Raw genomic sequence first — 18,944 nt, 5'->3', positions numbered from 1 at the left:
ACCACAGCGTCCTGAAGAAGAGCATGAGAAAGCCTAAAAGCAAGCAGACAGAAGGAAGTTGAGACGGGAGGCTGCTCAAAAGGCAATGAGCGAAGCCAGGACAAAACTCAAGCTGGTGTGGGATCTGTTGAATGACCCCCAAGCCTCTTTTGACAGCTTGTCAGACCTACTGACAAAGAGTAAGTTGTCCATCGATGACTACAATGAGAACGTTGAAGAATTGTCCAATGCCAACGTGATTCTGCTGAAGCGTGATCCAAAGGAGTCTTAGGTGAATGGATACAATCCCGATTTGTTGAGGGCATGGAACGTTAATATGGACATTCAGTTTGTTCTTGACGCTTTTAGCTGCGTTATGTATATGCTTTTGTATATTTCCAAACCGGAGCATGAAATGGGCGATTTACTTAAGAACGTTATCAAGAGTGTGCGTGAGACGAACGTTAGCGAGGAAGATGAAATGAAGCAGATAATGCAAGCCTACTCCAAACACAGGCAAGTTAGCGCTCAGGAGTCTGTGGCACGAACATGCAGTTTACCATTGAAGAAGTGTTCATGAAGTGTTGTGTTTCTACCGACGGATGATGACGCGCTAAAAATGAGTCTTCCCCTAAGCGTCCTACAAAATAAAAATCCCGATTCGGAGGATGTGTGGATGTCAGGGATGATAGATAAATACAGAGCAAGGCCTCAAAGGCGTTACTTTGAAAAGATGTGTCTGGCAGATTTTGCTTCGGAGTGCGGCATCGTGTACGGTCAACAAATTAAAGGCAAAAACGTTCACCAGCTGCTCAACGGCATGGGTTTTTTCAGAAGAGAACGTCTGGGAAGGCAGCAGTTATTAGGTATGCACGTTTTTCGGAGGAAAAACAACCCGAAAAGTTTTACAGAAGATTACTTAAGCTTTATATGCCACATTGAAGCAACGAACAGTTAAAACCTCCTAGATTTCCAACTTATGAGACATTTTACAAGAGTGCAGGGGTGGAACTACCTACTCACCCTGGTTTGCTGATGCCTGTCTGTGCCATAGTCCAAGCAATTCAGAAAACACAGCAACGAGGTGGATAAGGCGTTCGATCAGCTGCAACAGCAAGGGCCATCTGAGAACGCATGAACCGCTTTTGCACCTGAAATTGAAGTGGATCGTTTAGAGTGCGTTGCAGAATGACAAGACATCCATCCAGATGATGAGAATGTACAAGATGATGTCCCAGAATTTCAGATTCTTGAACATGGAGATGGAGTCGTGCCACAAATAGAGGCACTGCAGATGAGCATCGAATTTGTCAGGAGGTTGTTTAGAAGTCTAAACGAGACGCAGGCAGCCATATTCTACACGGTCTGCCAGTGGTGTCAGAAACGCGTGTGTGGGGTCATAATCCGGAACAGTTATTCTACTTCGTGTCAGGTGGTGCTGGTTGTGGCAAATCACATGTCATCAAGTGCATTAACATGGAAGCGACCAAGATTCTGCGACAACTGTCTCGACTACGGGAGGAAGGAGATCTGTCTGTGCCTACGGTGCTCTTGAGTGTGTTTACTGGAACGGCAGTGTTCAACATATCCGGTAAAACACTGCATTCCATCTTAAAACTTCCAAGGAATCTGAAGCCACCGTATCAAGGACTTGGAAATGCCCTAGATGAACTACGAGCAAGACTGCGCGACGTGGAGATTCTTATCATCGATGAAGTGTCCATGATTTCGAAGGATCTTTTTGCCTACATAAACTGGAGATTTCAGCAAATCAAAGGCAACAAGAAACCTTTCGGGGGAATCTCTGTCCTCGCTGTGGGCGACTTTTAACAACTGCCACCTTTGGGTAAAGCCAAACCACTCTGCGTGTACGAAGAGGGTGTTTTGGACTTCTGGAAAGACCATTTCCAAATGATTACCCTCTCCGAGATCATGCGTCAGAAAGAAGACCTGGCTTTTGCCCAACTCTTAAACCGCCTACTGGTGAAGCAGAAGACCGACGATCTTGCCGAAGAAGATAGAGCTTTGCTATTCCAGTGTAGTGTCTGGACCAATCAGACACACACAAGTTATTCATTTATTTAATGAATAATCCAGCCAACTCACTCTCCCAACAAAGGCCTGTGAAACTACCCCCAAAAACTAACATCCCAAATGAAGCTAACACACACTGAGGCTGATAAGAGTTTTACGACCCAAAGGAATTTCCAGAGAGTGTGACTCTCACTTAAACTCTTGCAGAGGAGGAGAAATAAACCCTGTAATCCTATATATTCTATATATAATCACTTGAGAAATGTGTAAACATGTATCTAATTTTCCCATCTCATGATTTTCCTTTTACGTGGTGTGGCGTTTGTATTCTTGTAAACTCTATTGGGTTAATGTTTCAAACTTTGCATATTATGGTTAGCCAAAATCATATGTGTGGCATGTTTGGTATCTATAAAATCCAATCTTCGCCTCCGATTTGCTAATTTACATTACATTTTGCTAACTTTGTGACACATTAGTGTTATAAGAATCTTAAAGATTCGTTTCTTAAAGGGTTAGTTCACCCAAAAATGAAAATTCTGTCAGTAATTACTCACCCTCATGTTGTTCCAACCGCGTAAGACCTTCGTTCATCTTCGGAACACAAATTAAGATATTTTTGATGAAATCTGAGCCAAGTCTGAATCCTCCATCGGCTGCTATGTGACCGAAACTTGCTGGCCCAGAAAAGTTATTAAAGAGATCGTTAATATAGTCCAAGTGACTCCAGTGGCTCAATCTTAAGTATATCAAGCGACGAGAATACTTTTTGTGCGCAAAAACAAACAAAAATAACGACTTTATTCCACTATTCATTTCCTTCTCTCTAGACCTCTAGTTGATTCGCGTAGTGTTTTTGCGCAGCGCGTCTGTGTACACGTCACCACGTAGGCTCACTATTGGCCGACGCCGGTCATGTGTGTGATGCGTGATGACGTGTACACAGACGCGCAGCGCAAAAACACTACGAGGCCCAGAGAGAAGGAAATGAAAAGTGGAATAAAGTCGTTATTTTTGTTTGTTTTTGCGCACAAAAAGTATTCTCGTCGCTTGATATACTTAAGATTGAGCCACTGGAGTCACTTGGACTATATTAACGACCTCTTTAATAACTTTTCTGGGCCAGCAAGTTTCGGTCACATAGCAGCCTATGGAGGATTCAGACTTGGCTCATTTTTCATCAAAAATATCTTAATTTGTGTTCCGAAGATGAACGAAGGTCTTACGCGGTTGGAACAACATGAGGGTGAGTAATTACTGATAGAATTTTCATTTTTGGGTGAACTAACCCTTTAAACACCCAATGAAAGTACATTGCCCTGCTAGAACACAATGGGTCGTAAAATTTCCCTCCAAAGGGAAATCTTCTCATTGGCTCACATACATCCAGAGGTTGTGCCATCTTCACGCTTTAAAGTCACTGATCAGCTCTTAGCTCTCGCTTAGTCCCTTTCTGAAATGCTGACATGAAGATGATGCTGAACTAGAAGTTTCTAAGGACCCACCAAACTTGTGCCAGGCTGCGGCCTTGTCTTTCCATTCACCAAAGATATTCTGGAAACCACTGGTTCTCTCTCATCAAGACCACATCAGCAAAGATCAACTGGAGCCTCAACAAATTGCATCAGGACAGTTTAATTCAAATGGGCGAGACATGCAAGTATCAAACTTAGTCTCATAATTTGATACATTAAGTATCCTTACTCCTTTAAAGAAGGGCGTCTTAGAACTAAACTGATGGTTTGCTCAAGGCTGTTGATCTGCTGAATTTCAATCAATGCTATTACTTCTTGCTTTCCTGTATTCTGCTTCAGCTCTCTTTCCCTTGGTAAACTGTATGCATGTATGTGTGTGTATGTTAGATTAGTTTAAGTGTTTAGACTAGTTAATAAAATCTTGTTCATGTCACACGTAAAGTTGTCCGTGTCTCAAGCTCATAACTGGAGTCACTAATCATTTAGATTTTTGCTACTGCTCTTAGTAGTAATGTAAATTAAGAAAGACATTTCCCATGCCCCGGAAATGTACATTTCTTAGAGTTAATAAACAATTAATCCTGAGTGTTCACAGGACAAACAGGCTAATTGATTGTAATATTAATTTAGTCATAATGGTCATAATCATAATGGTGACTAGGAATTTGGATGTTGAAGATGGAATAGTCAACGGGTGTTTTGGAAAGATTGCAAACATTGTCAATAAGACAAAAGATGGAATCGACACCCTGCAAATGTTAGGACTTCAGCTCGACAATCCAAACGCAGGCAAGAAACACCGCAAAAGGGTGCAAAGTGAAGAAGACGACTTGGTTTACATCGAGAGATCTGAAGAAACTCTTAGGAAAGGAGCAGTTCGTCAACAATTCCCCATAAAGTTAGCCTACGCCTGCACAGCTCACAAAGTTCAAGGCATGACAATGGATAATGCCGTTGTGTCACTGAAGAAGATTTTTTAGCCAGGAATAGCCTACGTTGCCCTCAGCAGAACAACCTCACTTCGTGGATTGCTCATTACGGACTTCAGTGAAAAGAAGATATATGCAGATCCTACAGTCACAGCCTCATTGGGAAACATGACAAGAGCGACATTTAAAGGAATCATGCCACTTTTGCAGCAGGTGAGGGAAACCAACATGGATCAAATGCTTAAAATCATTCATCACAACACAGAAGGACTGTCATCCCACATTGAAGATATCAGATGCCATCATGAACTGCTTCTATCGGATATTCTTTTCATGGCGGAAACTCACCTTACCGGATCATTCACTACACCTCATGTCCAATTGGAAGGATACAACATGTTTCTGCGTAACAGACATGTCTCCTACTCGACACACCAAGAAATTGCACAGAAAGCTGGTGGTGGAGTCGCAATATATTGAAAAGAGCATATTTCAGCTCAGCCTAGGCAGTTTGTACAAAATGTGACCGATCAGGAGTATGTCGTCATCAAAGTAGATAGCCCAATCAAAGCAACAATCGCTGCTGTCTACAGGCCACCACACTTCGTGGTTTTTTTCTGGAGGAGTGCTGGTGTCCCCCGGCCCACGCACAGAAAACTGCAGGAAGAAGATGAAGAAGCAGCTGGTCCCTCCACAGCTGGTCCTTCCTTGGCTAGTTCCTCAGCCATGAGGAAAAGATGCCTCTCGAGGGATGTCAGGACCACTTTTGACTGCAAGAAATGCAATAGTCCCGTTTGCAAAAGACACTGCATTCTAATCTGTGACCTCCGCTCCAATCCGTTAGAATATAGTTATTATATATGGTATATAATTATATGTATAAAGTAAATGATGTAAATTATTTATTTATTATATAAATATATAATTACAGTATAAAATATAGAATAAATATAAATATTGTATATAGTTAGTATAGTAGTTTCTCTATTTTCATTTACTGTAGCTTGTTGTTCATTATTGCTGTTTCCTTTTTTACTGTTCAACTGTTTTGCTACTGGTCACTGACTTTTACACAAAATAGACATGTTAAAAAAAAAAAAAAAAAAAAAAAAAACCTTGACAAGAAATAGTCTTTGAGATTGTTTAAAGCTACACTGTAATTTTTAAATTGATTCTTAGCAAAAAAAAAAAAAAACATTAGTGGTTACACCATGGTTCTACATGTTTTTCTCTCAATACTCTCACCAGATGCCGCTAATCTGCCTTCAAAAAATAATCCATATGAAAAATGGATTTTAATTATTGCATAAATATTAATTAGTACCATAAAATTCTCTGAAAATACAATAATACAAAAGAAACAAAAATATGAAACAAAAATATTGAATAAAAATATATTACATTGATTTTACAGGGGCGGGGGTGGGGTGGAGTGTTACATTTCAGTGGTTTAGTCGCAAACAACACAAGTGTGACTCCCAAATGAGGAGCACCAGAGGGTTAAAAACTCATTACTTAGATTTAACGGCAAAGCATTATTAACAAGTTCTGGTCAAATAAAACTTCACTGATTGAGCGTCTGAGATTGCTCTACATACAAGCTTTTAGCAAGTATTTTTAGCAACTAATTTTTTGTTTTGCTACAAGTTATTTACAAGTTTTAGTCCAGAATGTGACTTTTTTCGCACAGAAACAAAGTTGTATGCACGTTTTTGTGTAACAAAACAATAAACATCTTTCTCAATGACACGTAAAATGAATTTTATTAAAAAAAAAAAAAATTATATATATTTGATTTATTTAACTTGAATTAAAAAAGCACATTCCACTGAAATTAAATTCATCATGTGCCATCATGTTTTAATTAATTTATCAAGGTAGATTCCACAAAAAAAAAAAACAACAACCTTGCATTCAACTATAAGTGTATCTTCGCCTGCCTGTTTTTGATCCCTTGTGTGAACCTGCTGGGTTGTTTCACGAGCTTCGCGCCTTGGAGATGTTTAAATTCCCTCCCAAGCTGTCATTTTGAGAGGACAAAAGGGCAAAGCAGCTGGGTCCAACTGTTTTAAGGTAAGTTTATATAATGTTTTATTTTTTTATTAATAATTAGTTTGAATTAGCACAATTATAACTTTTTTTTGCAGCAATAATTCTTAAACTTATACAGACTAAAATTGGTGATGCAACTTGTACGGCAAACAATTGTTACCTCAGAATCAGATATTGACTTGCATAGTCATTTTAGGGTGAGATGATAGATTAATACAGTTAATGATTCTGTATCACACAGAACCATGAAATATGTGAATATCTGTGAAAACAGAGAAAACACAACAGTCATTACTGTCACTGATAAGCGAATTGAACGTGAGTCGAGTCACTCAAAACAAAACAATTGAGTAATGTGACTCACTGTTCTTATGTAAAACACCTACAATTGTCCATACCTACATTTAAAAGGCATAAAAAGTACCCTACGTAAAATGCCATGGGACCGCAGGTCTAAAAAGAAATTACCATCCGGTTCAAATAAACCGGTTCACCAATTTTGAAACAAAATGGTTCCCGGAAATGAATCGACTTGTCAGCACCGCGAAAACTTTCAAAGTGCGTGCGTGCATCAGTGCCGTGGGTTGGACCAGTGAGGTGACTTGATGCATGTGTGGTACAAAAAGTTTTTTACATAACGTAGACTAACCATGTTCCGTACAACAACGTTCCGTACATATGAACTTTTACCGCCAATCGCTAAATAAATACTTCCAGGTCATACACACACACATATATATATATATATATATATATATATATATATATATATATATATATATATATATATATATATATATATATATATATCTGTGTAGTCTTCATTTATCCCTCTTTCATCTCTGACCAAGACAGAGACACCCCAGCCATTTGTTCCTGTGATATTTCAGTAAGTTTGCTAGGTGCGCCAACTGCGCTTGAAAATGGCCGGTGGGCAAGCTACACTTCATACAGTTGCTTGGGTGGGGAGACAGCTAGAGCAGCGAAAATGTACATTTCGATTTAATTTATGCTTTTCACAGTATTACAGTCTTTATAAAAAGAATATTATGTTATCACAAATTGTTAAATATATTACCTTTTTGTTGACTAAATGCTTTGAAATGGGAATTTTTAAACGATTGCGGGCGATGACTGTTTGGCGCCACTCTGAGGCAGCAGAAAGGCAGCACGTCTGTCAGCACAGACGCTGTTTGCCCATCATCCTGCGTGCAGCGATGATGTTTATATTCATAAAGGGCCAATTAAGTTAATGTTAACATAACTTGTTACATGAATTGAATATTTTAACATTATTCAGCAAATTAAATATTAACTCAATCAACTGTGATGTTATTTCATAGCCAACTTTTCATAAAATGTAACTTATGTTATTTAACAAACTTAAAGTTAAACACAATGATAGGATATTCACAAATATTTAATAAGACTTCATACATCAAATGATTGTTTATAAATTGTTTTTATTTACACAGTTTTGTAATGACATAATTTGAAGTTAACGTGATGTTAACGTTAAAAATGTTATAACATATCATCATTTTAAAGGAAAGTTACACAAAGTTACAAGGAAAGTAAAACCAAAAGATGTCAGGAAAGAAAAAGCTGTACGCAAAGGAGATCTTAGTGCAGGCAGTAGAGGAAGTGAGAGCAGGAGCTAGCTTGAGGGCCACAGCAAAGAAAATATGGCATTCCCCACACCACTCTACAGGATAATAAAAAATATATATATTCCCACAACCCTCATCCTAATTCGACCCTGACACCCACAGAGGAAGAGGCCCTTATTTCTTTTATTTTTTGGATGGCGGATCATGGCTTCCCAGTTACAAGATCCCTAGTAAAGATTCTTGTAGCTGGGATCATCAAGGAAAGTGGCCGGACAGAGAGCACCACTGTCAATTTAGAGAAGGGGCCAAGTGATGTCTGGTAGTCCAGGTTTAAGGCCTGCCATCCGGAACTGACGTCACGGACGGCAGACTCCCTGGACAGAGCCAGAGTCCATGGTCCTACACCAGAGGCCAATGAAGGTATTTTTTAAATATATGAAGCCCTCTATGTAATGCATGGTTTGGATGAAAAGCCACAGCTCATCTACAACTGTGACGAGACTGGCTTTGGGGACAAGCCTAGGTCAAGGGAGAAGGTGCTCTGCCAGACTGGGAGGAAGCATGTTTACCAGCAGCAGACAACGACCAGGGAGCACATCACAGTGCACTGCTGTATGAATGCAGCCGGGGACAGCATTCCACCTTTCATCATTTACCCCGGCTGCCTTCCGAGTACTGCACATAGGCTGGATGGGCCCCCCAACGCCCTCTATGGCATCCAGGACAGAGGATACATGGATTCGGAGCTATTCCTGAAATGGCGCCGCTATTTTATCCAGTACGCACCTAAGGAGAGACCACTAGTACTAATCATGGACCAACACGAGACACATGTTTCTAAAAATGTAATCGTGTATTGCAGGGAAAATAAGATTTTCTGTCTTCGAAATTCTCTGCCTTCCTGCCCACACCACCCACATCCTTCAGACCCTGGATATCGCGGTCTTCAAGACTGCCTTCTCCACCATGGATTCCCGACTGGGTCTGGTAAGAGGGGATCTTGTGGTGGGGAAGAGGCAGTTATCTTCTCTTCTGAAAAGCTTTACCCCACTGCTGTCACAGCCCAAACCATCAAGGCTGGTTTCCGCAAGGCTGGAATCTTTCCTTTGTCCAGGGCTGCTGTGGACACAACCCAGGTCATTTTAACTTTAATACAATAATAATTCATCCTCTAAGCTACATACTTTTCTTTTAAAGTTTTCTAATGAGTTTTACAAATGTTTTACTTTCTTAGGTGGTGAGACAGCTCCCATCTGCAGATCCATCCAGCACTCAAGCCACTCCCTCAAACACCTTGCCCCACCTGTAAAAGAGTGACTCTAAAAAATGACCTGGTGGCAGCAGGTGTTATCCCTGAGAGTCTGGCCAATGTCCTCATGAGCCCAGCCTTGGAGAGGAAGGAGAAGGTGAGGCGTCGCATTCCGTTGCCAGCCCGTGTCATCACCAGCGACCAGTATTTCAGCCTGCTGGTAGAAAAAGAAGCTGAAGAGAAAGAAAAAGAAGAAAAGAAAAGAAAGCGGAAGGAAGAGATGGCAAAGAAGGATGAAAAAAGAAGCACCTCCTCGGACTGAAGAGGATGGAGAACACTGCACTCTCTGCAAAAGAGTGGTCCGGCCTGGCTCAGATGACACCATCGATGAATGGGTCCAGTGTGATCTGTGCCATTTGTGGTTCCACTTGGAGTGCGCAGGGGTGGAGGAAGTGCAGGACACTGACTGGCTGTGCCATAAATGTTTTATGTCCACATAAAAACGCACGTTACACACACACACACACACACACACACAAATGTAAATAGTGCACAGGTTTAACTTACAGTTTAATATGTCTAGTTCTGTTTTTTTTTTTTTAACCCTTTAGAGGTTAAACCAAGGTAGGTTGCACCAACAACAGCGTAAAAAGGAGTGACCTCTCCTTTTATTTGATTCTAGCGAGGCAACTGAGCCAGAAAGGAGAGAGAAATGGCTCCAGGCGATTGGAAGAGGTGTTAGTTCACACAGCACAAAGCGACAGCTTTCTGTGGTACCTGGTCGATGCAGGCGCTAGGAGACTGTCTATATACTGATAAGACATTCTGTAATAGAGCCCGACCGATAAAGGATTTTTAAGGCCGATACCGATACAAATATTTGGTGATTTAAAAATCCGATATTCCAATATATCGGCCGATATATATATATTTTTTTAAAAATCCAGAAACGCGTAACAAAACATGAACAGATTTCCCTAACATATGTTATTTGTAGTTATTTAAGAGTCCTCAGCCTTACTAAAATAATATGATAATGCAGTTTAAAAATAAACTTGTTTGTTTTATTGTCACAACAGAACAGAATATATTAAAGTTCTGATAAATATAATGTATATTAAAAATACAAACTTAAGATATGAAACTTAAAGTCCTTTGAACAAAACAAAATCAACTATTATTATTAATATTGACAGTAATAATTTAAAAAAATCAATGATGATGATATTATTATTATCATCATCATTTGTATTATTATTAAACAAGACAAAGGTCACTCCTATTGTTGTGTGTGTGTGTGTGTGTGTGTGTGTGTGTGTGTGTGTGTGTGTGTGTGTGTGCCATCATTTCACCATCAAATGGAAGTTTTATCAGAAAACTAATCAGAAATCACTGGAAACAGCGTTGAAAACAAACATGATAAAAGCGGCCGTTTGCTGGCATTTTTGTTGTTTACTTGAATATTTAAAACCCAAGCATCGATGTTTTACCACAGGTTTACAATAAAAAGTGATACATTGATCATAATGAATTAATTTATGTCAAAATTGCACATTAGTCACTCAGAAATAAATTACCGTTAACGTTAGGTCTATTTCACACAAAAAAAAAAGAGGACACACTTACTTCTTCAGTTGCGTCTGTTTTTGTTTATCTGGTAGTTACAGGACATATTTACATCACATTTAAAAAGAATGATAATTTCTACAAATATATGCCATACGACCTGAGGAGCTTTAGCACTCTCTCGACTCCCATACAGATATTTTCAGTCAGAGAAACAGAGGAAGCTCCCGAAAAAAAAGTTGCTTTATTTTATGATAGTCCGGTATAAAGAGACGAGACGTAAGTTACTGACAGATAAAATAAAAACATGACTGTGATAGCCTTAATTATTGGTCGGATTTCTTCAAGCGTTCACTATGTTTTTTTACTATGCGTTTCTTCAAGCGTTTACTATGTTTACTATGGTAATGGTTAGCGCGCATAGTCTTTTGCGTCACAAACAGAAGGCATTCAAACATGAACGCGAGTTAAATTACCGTATTTTAAAAGTCTTTAATGCTGACAGAATCATCCGGCGCTGCCGTCTCCCGACTCAGGTGAACTCCGCCTCTGTTCGTAACCTCTCCTCTAGCCCGAGCTGGCCCGCTTTGGCCCAAGGTATTCGAGGGGCCAGAAATCCTGGCCGTTGGCCTCGAGTAAGCCCCGATCCAGCCCCAGAAGTGACAGTGGAAACACGACTGGGCCTGGCACGCACTAGCCATAGGCACTAGCACAGCCCGGCCCTGGCACGACCATGGGCACGACAGTGAAACGCGGCTATTGATGTTAGCAGTCTTCCTTGTAGAGTGCCCTCTGGTGGACAAACTATGCAGTGCCAACACTCATAACATGGTTGCAGGGTGTTTCGTCCGGTTTTATTTTATTTTTTAAATATTCATTTATCGCCCGTTATAAATGCCGATACCGATAGTTTGGAAAATGCCTAATATCGGCCGATAATATCTGTAATAGAAGATCTGTATTCTGCCAACTCTGACACATTCAGCGTGAGACACACGCAATTGACACTTTTCACACACTCTCGTGCCACACATCCACAGAAAAATCGCGAAGCAAAGAGGACACGGAAACCGACAGACTAGACAGAGCAGGTTAGTTATGATATATATAAAAAAGCTCAGCTCTCAGATTCTGTAACTTTTATTACGAAATTCAAACACGTTTTGGCGCTTGTAAATGTGACGCGACAGACCATAATAGGCTATAGCACGTTAGTTGGCAAGAAAAAAAGAGCTAGGCTATAGAGAGTATTTTGCTAAATATGTTTACTAATTACATATTTATTATATTTTTACTTATATCATTAAATAAAGTTGTTAATATAATAAAAAAAACGCATTATATTTACGAGTTATTTTTAACATTAAATAATACTGCCAGCTGATAGGGCTCTCTGTATGTTTAACCAAGCTCCAGTATCCCTTACATTTTAAGACAGGTGTACAAGAAAGCTAAAATCACCACTTGTCAACCACTTAGGGACTGTTCGTTTTTTATTTTTGGGGCCACCGGAGGAGTTTTGAGATCTGTTGTCAAAAAAGACATGACCCTCCCTTCGCCAGCAATAAATTTTTCTATGACCCTCCAAAATGATTGTGAAAAAAGGCATGACCCTCCCCGATAATTTATTGATTAATTGATTAGCCTACTTCTGTACTGGTTTGCGCTTGGCAAAGATGTTCAGATAGCCATTGTTTTTTTTGTTTTTTTGTTTTGTTTTTTAAACCATAACGTTAAACTCTTGCTTTCTCATCTTACTAGGGCTGTAACGATAGACCAAACCTACGATTCGGTTCATATCACGATTTTTGATTTTAGATTTGAAAAAAATCATGTTTTCGGTGCGGTGTGACTCGTTCAACATGAGGGTGGCGCTGCCAATAAAGCATCTAAAAGCTGTCACAAAGAACCGGCAAAAGTAATGATTACTAATATGTCAAATATAGCAAGGAGACATTTTAATTGTTTATTAATAAACAAGTGTTTTCTGTATCGACTGCAAAGATGAAGTTGACGATGCGTCGCGATCTTCTCAGAACGCGCCAGAGAGAAATGCACATTTCATAAGCAGAAAGCAGTCTGTTTTCCTTCGTTTTGAATTGTTCTGCTTAAAAGTAGACATTTCAAGCTTTCTATATATTTCTCAGGTCTGTGAGGCAAGTAGCATACCTTACGCTGAGTGTCGGTTCATTTATGAGACAAGAGTCCAGTTCACTTGCCCGCGCCTCCGTGTCATGATTATCTATTTTCTACTATATTTACTTCTTATTTATTAAATCCAGATGAAACATTGATTAAAATTAAGATACAATTAATAAAAATTCACTTTAAAGAAAGGCTTTGTGCTTTCTGTTTGAGGTCTCTGTGATATTTTTAAAGTCGCTTCAGAGCAGTCATGTCCGTATGGAGAACTGTCACGCCCGTAACATTTTTATTTTTATTTTTTTTCACATAAATGCGAACACGAAAAATAAAATAAAAATAATATTATATTTTATGTTCTGTGGAGGCCGATCTTTATTAATCCGGTGGGTATATATCTTTTGGTTTGCACAGTGTAATTTATAGAATTAGGCTACTAGAAAAATTTTTGTGCCACGTCACATGTGTATTTCCCTCATATTAATAAAACGCATGTGTAGACTGATATTTTTCTAATGTCTTGACTCCTTTCAGACGTTTCAAAATATTGGTATTAAATGCATTTTCTGAGAATTTATATTTCAAGTTTTGACTGCAAATGTCACGTCCATAACACTGGAATCGCCCAATTTTAACGAATTTATAGATGTGGTATAAATATATCACATATAAATATGTGGTAGCCCTACATCTTACACATCGTGGAAACAAAATAAGAATGGAAACTAAAATATGGTAGTATCGCGCTACAGCGCACATTCTATTAGCGCGGCTCTGGCTCCTCAGTCCCAATACTGTAAAACTCGACGTACATTCACGTCACACATGTTAATGCAGCGGTAGAGTTACACTCACATGACACTGTGCACTTATTCGCAATCACAAAAGTTCATTATTTGCTCGTGCTTTAAAGCTTTGCCGGGTAAATATTTCATTGGCGTTCTGTTCTGACATGATGCACTTTTTCTAAGCACGAACTGAAGTGCGCGCGCACTGTCAAACAGCGCCAAACTGGATTTTTGTTGGGTCAGACCCATCTGATATCGAAGGGGGGCTGATAACGCGAGATCAACATGGAGCTAAATGGAAAAAAATAGCACCAAACAAGCCACTTTGAAATGTTGCTGTTTTCATGAATATAAAAGTTGGGTGACCCTCCCCCCTAGACTAAAAAAAGTTGGATGACCCTCCCCTCAACAAAGAATAAAAAGACATGACCCTCCCCTATTTTCCTCCGGTGGCCCCTTCCATAAATTCCGAACGGTCCCTTATAAACTACAATTGGCTTTATGCACAGCTGCACTACTTCCTGAACTTCGGCCAGCTCCGTTGTTTCCTGTCTGCCATTATTGGATTAAACTGATTAATCCAGGTGTGTCTGATTATTGTTGTTATGACAACTGAGGTCAGGCACACCTGGATTAATCAATTTGTTACATTGTAACACACACAACATTAGGCGAGAGAAATAGCAGGCCTATATGTATGCATTTACCTTTTATCAAAGTGGGTGTTTATCCCCACCAGGATGTCTTCCACTGGTACCTGGGCTGCTCTGATGCCACAGCCAGTGGCCAGCTGTACCAGGTGTACCAGGTGACAGATGCAGCCAAGGTCCTGGACGTGGGGCTGGTCTTGGCGGATTTCTCGTGCTGACATACATCATTCCTTCCCCCATGTGAGATGCTAAAGTCGCAGTTACAAAACGCGTGACTGTCCCCCACCCTGCTCCTCTTCAGAAAAGTAAATTCGCTGTCCCAGTGATCGCGGTATTTACATGAGGGTTTTGTTTTTTTGGCAGGAGTGCCTTCCGTCTCTGTCGTAGCGTCCATCATCCGTCCAAAAGAAAAACATTAATGCTTTAAAAACACTTAAAGCCATAAGTATAAGAACTCACAACATGTCTTCTTTTGGTAATGTTATATTAGGGAAGAATGTCAGGGAAAAAGAGATACAGCAGGGAAATGCTAGATGCAGCATTAAATGCTGTAAAGTCAGGAGAAAGTGTGAGGAGTGTCTCACAGAAATTTGAGATACCGAAGTCTACCCTGTCAGACCACAAGCTGGGGAAATCTGAATGTGGGCCTCATCCAAATAGAGCCCTTACCCTGGAGGAAGAAGAATCTTTAGTCAATTATATTGTTTGGATGGCAGATCATGGTTTTCCCCTAACAAGAACCATTGTCAAGTGTCTTGCCCTGGAAATAATTAAAGAAAGCAGCCGGAAGACTCTGGTCAACCTGGAGATGGGGTTGAGTGACAACTGGTGGGTCCGCTTCAAAGCTCGCCACCCAGAGCTGACCACCCAGACACCGGACTCCCTTGATAGGGCCAGGCTCCTTGCTAGGCAGGCTAAGGCAGCAAGAAGAGGAGCGCCTGCAATGGATGATGGCAGCTACTGTTCAATCTGCAAAAGCACCTTGCCACCAGGGTCCAACGCAGAGGTGGATGAGTGGATCCAGTGCGACCTCTGCCAGCTGTGGTTCCTCATGGTGTGTGGATGCAGACACTGTCCCTGACGGAGAGTGGCTGTGTCACAAGTGTGGTGTCACTATGTAAATAGATGTAAATAGATATAGATAGATAAACAGATAGAATAGATAGATAGATAACATTAGATATAGACATTATATAGAAGTCCTCAATAATATAAATAGTTTCAGATAAAATGTAATGTAAAAATAGTTTATACACACATTATTATTATTAACGTTATCCATCATCATACATTCACACAACACTATAATTTCTAATGTACATATCAGTCATTATAAATTGTTATTGTTAAAATTAAGTTAATGGGTTAATTTAATGTTATTTGTGTTCATTCTGTTTTTTTGTTTTTTAACGTTATCAATTTTATGTGGGGAAATTAGTTCTCTTTTGTAATAATTAAATGCGTTCAAAAATTCACCAAATTGGCAGAATTGTGCTTATTTACGGTAAATGAATCCTCCACATGGCTTTACATGAGCAGTATTTCTAGCTATAACAATATACTAAGATGATTTAAAATTCTTAAATATAACGTTAACGTTAGAATATAATGTTTTCAACGTCAGTTTTCAGTTGCGCACCACCATTTTGGACTGCCATGTGCTTCACATGAGCAATTGTTGATTAAAAGAGTGTATAGACACTTATAAATAATAAATATACAACATATGAAGATTAATATCGTTATTTTACCAACTTATAGTTGTTAAAATTTATATGTAATGGGTTATTACTTATAAATTTGGACTTCAGTTTATGGACCAATTAGTAGATCAGAAGATCGCTATGTTCGACTACGGAGATGGAGGGTTATTGCTGAGGGATGACAGGAGACCACAGTTAAGGTAAGAAGTATATAACTTTTAAAAATGTTTGTTTAAATGCACAGGCCTTTCCCCTTTTTAAAGTGAACACAATAAAATCAAATAAACAATTAAAAGTGAATTACTTCAATTCAATGAAAAGAAATAAAATAACAAATCACTGTCAGTTTCACACTAGAAATACATTAATCATGTACCCAACTTGACAAATGCAAATTGACAAAAACCTGTTCAGACTCAACCACAATTTTGTAATATCACGCACACGTCGATGATAGGTTCAATTTTCAAATATTCAATCACTGATATATCAGTCCCTTCCAGGGGCGATTCTAGGATTTTCATTTTAGGGGGGCTCAGCCCCCAATGAGGGTATGATTTAAAAAAAAAAAAAAGTTAGTTTATGGTCTAATGCTCATTATTAACTAGTTTCATTAATTCATCCAGTAACATGCATATGGCAGGGTTTTATAATCACTGAGGTCCTGAATGTGAGGTATTTAGGGGGGTTGGGGGGCTTGGTTGGAAATTTTGATTTCTCTGATCTACATATGTGCATTTTAAGATGTTTTGAAGGCCCAAAAAATTGGATAACAATAGCTTTAAAACCATGTGCGGGCAGCTGTTTATTTTTCTCACTTTGTTTTTATCTTGCTCTGTCTTTTCCCCTCCTAAAGCTGAGCTCTGACTGATATAGGCTTTTCATTTTTGTCTGTCAGTGAAGAAAGTAAACATAGGGTCAACTGATCAGATAAAGCTACCAGGAAAGCTATAATTTTTTTTATATCAGTCGATATCGATAATTATCACGATAAAAGTCAAATCTTTATTTCTTTAAAGTTTAAAGGCAGATTTTTGCTCCTAAGTGAAAGTTGTAGAAACCAGAGCGTTAACTGTGGTTTTAAACTACTCTTTATTGTCAGAACATATCATGACAAACACTTGCCAAACAGGAGAACATTTCACAAATCTGAGGTAGAACATTCAAACATTTGTCATTTTTCCTTAACAAAATAAATATATTTATTGGACAATTTCTTAGTTTCTGCATGTGCTAATTTTTTTTGGGTAAAATGTAATAATATGACTGTTTGAGTTTTATTAAACTTAACCATTGGTCATCCAGTATCATGCATTTAGATCATGACAACCTCACTCTCATGGCAAAATGTAACTTTATGGTTTCTATGGTATTTGTATGAAAAACAGTAGTCTAAATACATTATTAAATACTGTAATTATATTCCATTAGTCCTTTAATACATTGTCTACATTAATAATACAATACAATTCAATATCCTACATTTCATGGTGCAGTTAATATTACTAGGCTAACAGTAAATCCGTGGTAAATGATGGGAATTTGTAGACGGAAAAGCCTTCAGACTGTATCGTTGCACACAGTTTGGCAGCGCTGTTTCATCTGCCTTTAAGCTGGTTTAAATCACTGAGACATTTGTGTTCCTCGCATTTGTGTTCCTCGACCGAGAGCGATCAGAGTAAACGCGTCTGCTCTAACTTTAATGAGCTCGCCCTTGCGCTGCCGTTTGGACTTTGAGCCGATCGGATAAATGGTCCGTGTGGCGCGCGGTTCAAATGAGTTTCGTTCCGCTTTTGGCGCATAAACATTATCGAACATTTATCGACCTCTTGATATCGTTTTATCGAGAAAAATTATATCGCGATAATTATCGTTATCGTTTTATCGCCCAGCCCTACATTCATTATTGATCTAGGCCTAATATTTGGCCGTAGACAGGGCTTTATAATCAAAGAGGTCATAAATTTGAGGTTGTTATGGGGTTAAACATTTTTATTTCTCTGATATGTGCATTTCAAGACGTTTGAAGGCCAAAAAAGGATAAGAAATAGATTTAAAACCTGCTCTCTCCTCATCTACATCACTCTGTCTTTTTCTCTCAGTCTCCTGATCTTGCCCTGTCTCTTCCCCTCCTAAAGCTGAACTTTTTTAATTTACTGAAGGCTACAAATTGTATTATATTAATTCTCAACATGTACACATGCATTATTAATCTTGTGCCTATGAAAACGGCTTTGTTAATGTTTCTTGTCCCCTCACAATGACATAATTACATGTTATATAGGCCTATTTTCAGCTAAAAATGGCAAAATTACACAAAAGTTTATTAGTTTTCTAATTATTTTTGTCATTCGTTTAACATTTATGACCTAAAAAACTGTCAAATATAAAATGCTTAGTTTAGCTACTTACATCTTCTTAACTCACACTTGACCGTAAACTGAAGCGTCAGTCGTGCTGCTAAAATTCGCGCTCAGCAGCTTCTGTGAACATAAAGCCCGCCTACTTTGATTTGATTGGTCATCTCAAATATTCTGACATTGACGAGCACCACAGACCAATGAGTGAAAGACCAATGAGGCTCAGATGAACACACACACACCACACCCACACCGTCCTCTGTTTCTGATGTGCGCTCTGCTTGGCGCTGCTGCGGATTGAAGATGAAGAACACTCTGAATCTGATTATAACAAGACTGAAGCGAACACGAATTTGTGTAGCCTACACTTAATCAGAAATATTTAGGGGGGCTAGGCAGAAGTTTAA

This window comes from Squalius cephalus (assembly GCF_949319135.1).
Source record: "Squalius cephalus genome assembly, chromosome: 4".
NCBI classification, from domain to species: Eukaryota; Metazoa; Chordata; class Actinopteri; order Cypriniformes; family Leuciscidae; genus Squalius; species Squalius cephalus.
This window is presented reverse-complemented; position numbering follows the sequence as displayed.